Here is a 10,184-nt window from a genome sequence, read left to right as displayed (position 1 = left end):
CCCACGGCTTAAGTCCGAAAAGGTCACTATGGCCCTTATGCGGTTCCTTATGGACCAGGATAACGGCCTATACCCAGACGCGTCCCAGTTCATTGCCTCCAAGGTTGCTAAGTTGCAGAGCATACTCGGCGAGTCCCTGCTCCGCTGCAGCAACCTGGAAGGCCAAATAAAAGCCATCAGGTCCGAGAACAGACAGCAGAGAAAAACCCTCGAGTCTGTCACAGAGAACTGTCAAGCCCCGAAAGAACCCTCTCGGCCCACTACTTACGCCGAGAGAGTCGGGGTCCGATCAAAGACGGCCGCTCTCTCGAACCTGAGGCAGAACCCCCCCAGCGCCATCACCATCCTCCCGCAGGACCCTAAGTCCTTTGAGTCTAGCGACAAGACAAAAGAAACGGTCCTCAAGCTGGTCTCCCCCACGGATTGTAAGCTCCAGATTAAGAGCATAAGAAAAATCCAGGGGAACGGCATCCTGGTCGAGTCCCCCAAAGACTCTGACCTCAACACCCTCCGCAACAACGCCCAGCTCAAAGCTGCAGGCCTCATAGTCGGCGCCCCCCTCAAACGTAACCCCAGGATCAACCTTTATGACGTCCCTAAGCTGGAAAGTGACGAGGCCACCCTTCGAGCCATAGTCAGCCAGAATTTAGACGTCCCGGAAAAAGCTCTCTCCCAGCAGATCAAGCTCGCGTTCAAGTCCGGAGACAGGACTAAAGATAAGAGCAACTGGATACTCGAGGTATCCAAGCAGGCCCGCGACTTCCTTATCAAAAAAGAACGCGTATATGTCGGATGGAGTTGTTGCCGGGTCAACGACTACATCGCGGCCACCCGGTGTTATAAGTGCCACAGTTTCGGCCACACCACCAAACTCTGTCGCGCCGAGAAAGACATCTTTGGCCACTGCGCCGAGCAGGGCCACTCATTTAAGACCTGCCCCAACAAGCCCAAACCAGCCCGCTGTCACAATTGCCACAAAACCGGCAAACCCTCCACCTACTCGGTCACCGACAGGCAATGCCCAGCCTACGTTGCGGCCATAAATCAGGTACTCTCACGTACGGATTATGGTTTGTGAACCTCACCCCCCCCCCCAATCTAAGCCCGTAATTAGGATAGGCCAGGTCAACGCGCAGAACTCCAGATTGGCTCTCGAGGAGTTAAAAGTCTGCGCCTTCGAGGAAGGAATCGACATTCTCGCGATCCAGCAGCCCTACTCCTTCAATAACGCCCTCAGTAGCTTCGGACCGAACTCCCGGATAATCACCGACCGCAAAAGGTTCTCCAGCCTCTCGGTTCCCGACCTTCCCAAGGCGGCGCTTGTAGTCAGAAACCCCTTCCTAACCGTTCTCAAAATAGAAGCGCTGTGCAACACACATTGCATATGCGCAGAAATCACATTTCACGATCTTGAAACTCATCGTCGTCAACATGTACTTCCAGTACAGTGACGACATCCAGCCCTTCCTTCACCACCTCGAAACCATCCTACATACCATCCAAAACCGTAACATCCTGATCCTCGCTGACTGCAACGCCAAATCGCCACTCTGACATAACCCATCCTCTGACGAGAGAGGCGAAATCATGGAGGACTTCATTGCCCAATCCCGACTAGGGATAGTCAACGAACCCGCCAACACCCCCACTTTCAATAACGCCCACAGTCGATCCAATATCGACCTCACGCTCGCCACACACAGCCTCTTCAGCCACGTCTCTTCGTGGACTGTCCACCCAGACAGGTCAACAAGCGATCACAATCTGATCACTTTCCTGATCTGTGCCCCCGTGCCCACTGCCACCCCCCCCCCCCGCCCGCACAATCCCGCTACAACACCAAGAGAGCCAACTGGGCGAAATTCGCTAGAATTATCCCAGCTCTCACAGCGGAATACCCCCCCCCCCTCCCAGACGACCACTATGCAGTTGACCCCGATATCCTTAGCGCGGACGTCCATCAAATAATCTCTTCAGCCTCCAATTCCGCGATCCCAAAGAAGACCAGATTCCCGAGATCAGTCCCGTGGTGGACTCCCCAGTTCACAACCCTCAGATCCGAGGTCCGCCACACGAAAAGAATCTACCAAACAGAACCCAACTCCGCTCGTAAAGAAATCCTGAAGGCCCAGTACAGGCAACTCAGGAACAGGTACACAGCCACCATCCGCAAATCCAAACTCCAAAGCTGGAGAGATTTCGTAACGGAACAGGGCAATGCCAACCCTTGGAGCATCCCATATAAAACGGTCACGGGCAAAGTCCGCGCCGAGGACTTCCCGGTCTCCATCTCCACCGAAAACGGCCAAACCACCTCCTGGGAGGAATCGAGTAGGGCTCTCCTCCACGCTCTGATGCCCGATGACACCCCTCAGACGGACTCCGCCTTCCACGCGGAAGTCCGCCAACTCGCGAACACCACCCCCGACACCCCCAACGCCCCCTTCTTCGAGATGGAGGAGGTCTCAAGCGCTATCAAACGCATCAAAAATAATAAAGCCCCCGGCCAGGACCCGATGGAGGCAGTCACCCTCAAGCGTGCCTGGCGCCACCTCCATCGGGAAATCACTCTCTAGTTCAACAGCTGTCTCGCCCATGGCAAATTCCCCAGCATCTGGAAGACAGGAGTCGTAAAGGACCTTCTAAAGAGCACCGAGAAGCCCAGAACTGACCCAAAATCGTACGGGCCTATCTGCCTCCTACCTATCATTAGCAAAACCCTTGAAAGGCTCATCGCCGACAGACTGTCGAACCCCTTCAACAGTCATCCCCTAGCTTCGACCTCTCAGTTCGGGTTCAAAACTGGGCTCTCCACCGAGCACGCCATCATCCAACTACGCGAGTCCACCCAGAACAGCAACGAAAAATACGCGGTCGCCCTCCTATTCGACATCAGCGGCGCTTTTGACAACGTCTGGTGGCCCGCCATTCTCCAGCAGCTCAAAGCGAGAAGCTGCCCTAGCAACCTCTACAGGTTAATACAAGACTACCTGTCTAACAGATCAGCCATTATTAGGGTCGCCAAGGGCTGCCCGCAAGGCTTAGTCCTCGGTCCCTATCTATGGAATGTCATTTTCGACGACCTCCTCACCGCCATCCACCGTTGCAGCTACGACGAAACGGCCTACGCCGACGACCTTGCAGTCACCGTCTCCGGCAACAGTAGAAAAGAAATAGAGTCCAGATCCGCCGTTATCACAGACATCATATCCGCATGGTATCGACGGAACAAACTTGAGCTGTCAAAAGCCAAGTCCGTAATCTTCCTCGCGAAAGGCTTCCTTGACACCCGCCAAGGAGTGTGAGAGACCCCCTACCGCCAAGTGAGAGACCCCCTACCATTCGAATAGATAACTGCTCACTCAAGATGCCGGCTTCAATCCGGTATCTGGGTGTACATTTCGGCCCCCGCTTCAACATCACCCCGCACATTAACTACGTGGCGGGCAGAAGCAAGACCATATTTAACCAGCTCTCTCGCATAGCCAAGACCCACTGGGGTCTTAACCAGAATAGCATGAGGACCCTCTACAAAGGCCTCTACGTCCCCATCGTATCTTACGCAGCCGCCAGTTGGTCCGATAGGCTCAACAAATGGCATGTCAGGAAGCTGAGACAATCACAGAGATTCGTCCTTATCCGTACCACCCGCGCCGATCGCACCACCTCACTCGACGCCCTGTCCATCGTTGCCGGAGCCCCCCCACCTAGACCTAATTCTCAGGGAGCGCAAAGCCCTCTTCCATCTCAGGAATAACCAACCCTTCACCATTGGCGAGCTACACCCCCACCAACCGAATACATCCCCCACAATAATCTCAGAAATAGCCTGTTCTATCAAAGAACAAACCCTGGCTACTTGGCAGAAGGAGTCGGATGAGTCGACCAGCGGTCGTATCACCCACGACTTCTTCAGCAGCACGCACGAAAGAGTGCACCTTAAAGCCATCCCGCTCAACTTCTATGTGATCCAGCTCCTCACGGGGCATGGACGCATTAAAAAGAAGCTACACTCCCTCAGGATATCGTCAGACGACGCGTGTGCCTGCGGTGCCACCGACACTGTCAGGCACATTATCTTCGAATGCTCCTCCGTCCACGACCACAGGGTGGAGCTCGCACTCCAATTGCGAGCAAACAACACCCCCTGGCCATGTCATCTCTATGAGCTAGCCAGCAAAAGTAACTTTCCACACTTTGCCAGTTTCGCGGTCAAAGTGATGAAGCTCAGAGATGTCCTCATTATCGACGCCAGACCCCCGTCTCCCCCCCGACCCCCCCCCCCAGGTCCCAGCACCCGCAGTGGTAGGCAGCCATCAAGCTGCCCGCCCCCGGACCCCGCGCAGACAACCTCAAGAGCCAGAAGGAGTTATGTGTGGAGGACCAGAGCAAAAACCTCACGGGTAAAAGGGCTAGACCGCCCCAGCCACCCACCTAAGACTAGCCCCCCCCCCCAAACACCCACCAGGCTACCGCCGGAATCGCAGTCACCAACTGTCCTAGACAACGCCCCCCGTGGTTCGTACCTTGTCGTGGTGGGGGGGGCTTGCGAGCCTTGATGATCTTCAGGGCTGTGCCGGCGGGGAACTTGATTCCCTGGCAGGTCTAACCTAGCCGGAGTGGCCTGAGGTGAGAGGCCAGACTAAAATTGAACCTCATACCGTAAGCCCGTGGTCATGTTTTACGGGCCCGGGGGTCTTGCCTTAACCGGCCGGACCGCGAGGATGACAACCTCTCTAAAAAATCCCTAACCCTAAGCAGAGGTGCGCGGTGATGGGGTACGCACTGGTCGATGGCATTAGTGCGTGGTCAGCGGGTGCGCTGGCCGTTAGCGGCCAACCTCTGGATACCTGGCGCCACCAGTTGTATTTTAGCCTTACCTGGGTGCAGGGGGCTCCGCCCAGGTGGACAAATTTTTCCGCCATACTCGTGGGGACATTCATGGATCCAAAACGTGAAAAACTAATGGGGGGTGTCATTGGGGAGGAAGGGGATGATGAGCCGAGGACGCATGGCTCGATCACGGGTGGTGGTGATAGTGTGAAGAGTCAGGGTTTGGTGAGACAGGGCAGTAGAAGTGGTAGTTTGAGGAAAAGGAAAGTTGATGGTTCGAATGCGTCGGAAGAAGAGGATAAAAGTGTGAGATCGAATGTTAGCATAAGCGGTATGAATGTGCGTGAAATGGATATTAGCATGACAGAAGCTGAAGGTAATGACATGCTATGTATGAGAAAGATTGGTGAGAAAGTGAGGAAATGTGTATTTAACACTATTCCTACCAGGACCGGTCAAATGACCGTTTTTAAATTTTCAATTGGAATTTCCTACATTCAACGTAATTGAATCGCCTTTAAACTTTACGACTTTTCCTCATATATATGTATGATACATTTTTCAATATTCACTTATTTTTTTTATTGTTTATTTTCTGAGAAATATTTGTAGTCTGTCTTTCCTACCACGACCGGTCATTTGACCGGTAGTACGATTTATACATTTTTGTAATAGTTATAAGAAAGTGCACAGAGGCAGAGGCATTTAGAGTGTTGGGATATAAATGGGAACTGTCTACTGCAAAGTTATATGCATTTTTGCAATTATGTATGCACGCGGCGCATATGAGGCTAAGAATATGGATATAGCACTTCTATGGAATAAAAAGTGGGGCCCGCCTTTTTTCTCAAATACTATGAGTAGACATGACTTTACGGAGATTATGAGATTTATTCGATTTGACGACAGAAATCAACGAAGCCAACGGTTACAAACCGATAAATTCGCTATGATTTCCGAAGTTTGGTACAAGTTTATTGACAACAGTCAAAATTGTTATAAACCAGGACCATATATTACTATTGACGAACAATTGTTTCCAACGAAAGCAAGGTGTAGATTCACTCAATACATGCCCAATAAACCGGACAAATTTGGTATAAAATTTTGGTTAGCATCCGATGTACGTAAACGGCTTTCCATATTTGGGAAAAGATGAAAGTAGAGAACCCTCAGTTCCTCTTGGAGAGTTCGTCACTATGAAATTAGCAGAATCGTATGTAGGATGTGGAAGAAATATAACCACAGACAACTTTTTTACAAGCCTACCTTTAGCAACAAAACTTTTAGCAAAAAGAAAACTACGATTATTGGGACAATCAGAGCAAATAGAAAAGAGCTACCAAGACTGGCAAAACTGAAAAACGACGACATGGCACTTTTCTCAACCAAACTCTATCGCTCAAATAATTGTATGTTGACAATTTACAAAGCCAAACCAAGAAAGAAAGTTCTAGTTCTCAGTTCAATGCACAACTCCGTACAAGTTGAAGTAAATGACACCCGATCACCGGAAACAATTCAATTGTATAATAGCACCAAATTTGGCGTAGATGTGACCGATCAAATGGCCAGAAATTATTCGGTAAAATCTAAATTTCGGAGATGGCCTTTGCAAATATTTTTTAATATCTTGGATTTAGCCGGGATAAATGCATGGGTGTTATATAAAGAAACCACTTTCTATTCCAATTGGCAGAAGAACTTGCCATCGATTACCAACAAGAGCTCGGCAAAGAAAATCAACCAATGCCCATCGCAAGTACAAATACAGGTTCTCGTGAACGGAAAACATGTCAAATAAGGTATTGTAAAGATAATAACACGAACAAAATCTGACTAAAATGTAAAAAGTACGTGTGCGGAAAATGTACATTTGAGAAGCCTATTTGTAAAAAATGCGACGAAAAAGAATAAAATGTAGATTATGAACTCTTGAATAAAAGAAAATATATTTTTATACTGGTAAACTGGCTTTTGGTCTGCATTTAATATTGAAAAATATAAGTTGTGAAAGACCGGTCATTTGACCGGCCGCGGTAGGAATAGGTATACGTGAAGTGTCGGTAGGAATAGTGTTAATGACTCTAATCGTGTATCTAAAGTAGTGAGTGAGTATATTCTAAACTGTGTTGGTGAGTATGAAGAGTGTATGATGCGATTGATTTGTGAGAATGAGAGATTGAAAGGTAAATTGGAAGAATGTGAGAAACGTGTGTGTATGCCTGCTAGCCCGGGCAGAACGTATGCGAGTGCTGCCAGAATGGGTTTGGGCGTTGGAGTGGGTGTGGGTGTTGGAGCGGGTGTGGATGCTGATAGAATGAGGGGTGATAAAATGAGCAGAGTGGATGAGAAGAAGGACAGGAAGTATGCTGTCATTGTAAAGCCTAAAGATGACAAGGTCACAATGACAAGTGAGCAGGTGAAAGAGAGAGTGATTAATGAGATAAGTAAGGATTTGAATGTGCGAGTGAGAGCTGTCAGAAAGATAAGGAGTGGTGGACTAGCGATTGAGACTGCTAGTTTGAATGAATTAAATAAAATTAAAGGTTGCGAGAAATTTAATGAGGTTGGTTTGAAAGTTGAAATGCCAAGAAAAATTGGACCAAAGATAATTGTTTTTGATGTGCCGAATGAAATGAATGAGAAAGAATTTTTGAATGAATTGTATGAAAAGAATTTGAAGGAATGTGTGAGTGAAAATGAATTTAATGAGCGAGTGCGAATAGTGAGTAGGAGAAGTAGGAAGGATGCGAGTGTTGGGAATGTTATTGTTGAATTGAATGTTAGGATGTTGAGTGTGTTGACTGGTGAAGAGAGAATTTATATAAGATGGAAATCTTGTAAATTTAAAGAATATGTGAGTGTTTTGAGATGTTTTAAATGTAGTGGCTTTGGCCATGTTGCGAAAGAGTGTAAAGAAAAAGATAATTTATGTCAAAAATATTGTGAGAAAGGTCATGTGAGGATTAATTGTGTGAGAGATGGATTTGTGTGTAGAAATTGTAGAATGAAAGGTAACAAATGCGATCATTCGGTTATGTCTGAGGAATGCCCAGAATATAAACGTATTGTAGAGAGAGAGCGAATGAGGATTAGCAATGAATAAGTGCAAGTTAAGTATGATTCAGTGTAATTGTCAGCGGGCGTATACGGTTATGTGTGATCTGGGAGTGGTTATGGGCGAAAAAAGAATTAGTGTGGCAATGTTGCAGGAGCCGTATATGGCTGTTGATGGGAATGTTAGAGGATTACCAGGCTGTATGAAAGTATTTGTGAATGAAGGTGAGCGAATTGGAGCGGTTGTTGTTGTGAATGATGTATGTATAGAAGCGGTGTGTGTGAGTGAGTGTACAGATGAGTGTGGTGTGTGTGTGTGGCTGAAAGGAGATTTTGGTGAGTTGTATGTTGTGTCCATGTATTTCAGATTTGGTCGGGATATTGAGGATTATCTTAGATACATGGATAAATTGTGTGAATGTTTATGTGGTAAGAGAATCATTTTTGGTATGGATGCGAATGCGGTGTCTCCTTTATGGTATAGTAAGGGAGGTGGCCGCTCAAGAGAAAATGAAATACGTGGACGTGAATTGGAAGATTGGATTATTGCGAATGGTATGCAGGTGTTAAATGAGCCGAGTGAATGGTATACGTTCTCTGGTCCGAATGGACAGAGTGATATTGATGTGACAATTGTGAGTGATTCTTGTGCTGGATGTCAGTTTGAATGGAAAGTAGAGTGTGAGTGGGGAATAAGTGACCATAATGTTATAAGTGTTGATATGATATTTGATAAAGAGTGTGTGGAAATTTTGTCTGTTGAGAAAAGATGGTTTTGTAAAAATGTTGATTGGGATGAATATGTGGATGAGTTAAGATGTAGTGCGGTAGTGGGTGAGCTTGATGTGCGGAAAAGTGCGGATGAGTTAGCGGTTGAAATGGTACGTTTGATTCAAGATGTGAATGATAAATGCTTGAAAGTATGCAAAAGATCGAATAAGAAAAAGAATGCATGGTGGACAAGAGAGTTAGAGAAAATGAAGAAGAACGTACGGAATAAACGGAAGAAAATGCAGAATGCTAGGCGGCGAGGAGAAAATGTGTGTGAAAGAGCACTAGAATATAAAAGATGTTTAAGTGAGTATAAGAAAGAGATGTGTAGAGTGAAAGAGGATCATTGGAAGAACTTTGTGAGTAAAAGTAGTAATGAGGACCCATGGGGTCCTGTTTACAGAGTATGTAGAGGGAAATATCGGAGTGAATGTTTAAATACGATGAATGTGAATGGAAGAATGACGAAAACATGGAATGAAAGTGTGAATGTGATATTGGATCGCTTGTTTCCGGCTTCGGAAATGGATGATGTGAATGATGGATTGAATGATGAAAATGAAGTAATAAATGAGGAAGTGAATGATAATATAAATGAAGTAAATACTAAAAGTTTTAAATGGCATGAATTAAAAGAAGCGATTAGTGAAATGAGGTTGGGTAAGGCGCCAGGAATGGATGGTGTGAGTGCTGAGATGATGAGGAATGTAGGACGAGCGATCCCGGAATATTTGAAGAGTATGTATGATGAGTGTTTGAGAGCGAATACCTTTCCGAGTGAATGGAAGAAAGCACGGGTGATTATATTGCTGAAGTCTCCTGATAAGGTTAAGTCCGATCCAGGGTCGTATAGGCCGATTTGTTTATTGTCTGTTTTAGGGAAAATCCTGGAGAAGATGATGATCAGAAGGCTTGAGCGTAAGAAGGATGGTAGAATGTGTGATGTGCAACGGGGATTTATGAAAGGTAAATCTACGGAGACTGCATGGTTGAAAGTTAAGGAGTATGTTTCTCGGAGTGAATGTAAGTATGTATTAGAGATATTTGTTGATTTTAAAGGAGCGTTTGATAATTTAGAATGGTGTAGAGTGATTGAGAAATTGAGTGAGATTGAATGTGATGAGATTGATTTATGGAAAGATTATTTTAGGGACCGAATGGTTTGTATGACTGGAGTAAATGACATTGTTTGGAAGCGTGTAGTGCGTGGCTGTCCGCAAGGATCTATAGCAGGGCCGTTTATTTGGAATTTAATGATGAATGATCTGCTTGTGGATCTAAGTGCGACGGGGTGTAAATGTGTTGCATATGCGGATGATTTGTTTTTAATGATTGAAGGGCGAAACCGAGTGGAACTGGAGAGAAAGGGAACTGAATGGATGAGAATTGTGTGTCAATGGGGAGATAGAGTGGGAGTGAGTGTTTCTGAATCTAAGAGTGTGATGATGATGAAAGGAAATTTGGCAATGACTAGAAGTCCGAATGTACGTATGAAGGATAGAGGTATGAAAAGAGTTGAA

The sequence above is a fragment of the Megalopta genalis genome, unplaced genomic scaffold (genome assembly GCF_051020955.1).
Source record: "Megalopta genalis isolate 19385.01 unplaced genomic scaffold, iyMegGena1_principal scaffold0048, whole genome shotgun sequence".
In the NCBI taxonomy this organism is placed as follows: Eukaryota; Metazoa; Arthropoda; class Insecta; order Hymenoptera; family Halictidae; genus Megalopta; species Megalopta genalis.
The sequence above is the reverse complement of the archived record's forward strand: the minus strand, read 5'-3'. Positions refer to the sequence as shown.